Source organism: Triticum dicoccoides, chromosome 5B, assembly GCF_002162155.2.
Source record: "Triticum dicoccoides isolate Atlit2015 ecotype Zavitan chromosome 5B, WEW_v2.0, whole genome shotgun sequence".
Classification (NCBI taxonomy): Eukaryota; Viridiplantae; Streptophyta; class Magnoliopsida; order Poales; family Poaceae; genus Triticum; species Triticum dicoccoides.
In genome coordinates, this window is record NC_041389.1 from 460,964,500 (window position 1) to 460,965,546 (window position 1,047).

A 1,047-nucleotide genomic window follows, 5' to 3' on the forward strand; every position below is an offset into this window, starting at 1 on the left:
TGCCCGGAGGGAGGGGCGCCCCCGAGGCCGGACCAGGTGGCCAACGCGCCGACCCTGCGAAGGAGCGAGGCGACGGACGAAAACCAGATCCAGCCCCAAACGCGCGAGGAGGCGGGGGAGGCAGGGGCCGAGACGGGGCAGACGAGCCCCGCCCCGCACCCTGAGTAGGAAGGGAAGCCGAGGACGAAGATACCCCACCGCCGGAGGCCACCGCCGCCTCCCACGGATCCAGCACCGGAGAGGGAGAAGGACCAGATCCAGAGCCCTGCGGACCAGATCCAGTCACCCCATCCCTCTCCGAGCGCTGCACCCGCTCCGGACCCGAAGCCCAGGCGTCGCGGCCACGAGCCGCCTGCTCGCGCGCCGCCTGCTCCGACTCCAGCTTGGAGCGGAGCGAGGCCTCTAGCTCCAGATCCACCGCGGAGGCGGGGGAGTCCTCGCGGCGCCGCTTGCTACCAGAAAGCGCCTCGCAGGAAGATCCCCTAGATTTGTCCATGAAGATCACCGCAGCAAAAGTAAGAAGGAGGGGTGGAGGTGGAGGGGATCTAAAGACGCGACGGATGGGAAGGCGATAGCGGCGCAAATCAGAGGCGGAAGCAGGAAACCCTAGCAGGGGGGACGCCGAACCGCGTGGGATCCATATATAGCCCGAGCGAGCCGTGCCCCCCTGGGCCCGACTCGCCAAATGGGCCGAAAGAGGATGGGGAGCCGGTAGCCGGGTGTTGGGCCCAACTGGGCCAAAAGAAACGAGCGGGGGAAAATCAACCACCGAAGAAAGGAGGGGGGAGGCCCACTAGCCAACACCGCCCCGATAGGCCCATCAGGCCCACACGGAGGGCAGGCCCGCAGGCCGGAGGCCACCGCACTGAGATCTGGATCTAGGGTACACGGGGCAACCGCCGGCCCCGCCGACGCCGCCACCGGCGACGAAGCCACAGCAGCCAAAGACGGAGAGGGAGAGGGAGAGGGAGATGGAGATGGGGAGCCTCCAAGCTCCCCATCAGGAGCACAACCCAAGATACCAGGAGCAGGAGATGCGACCGCAAA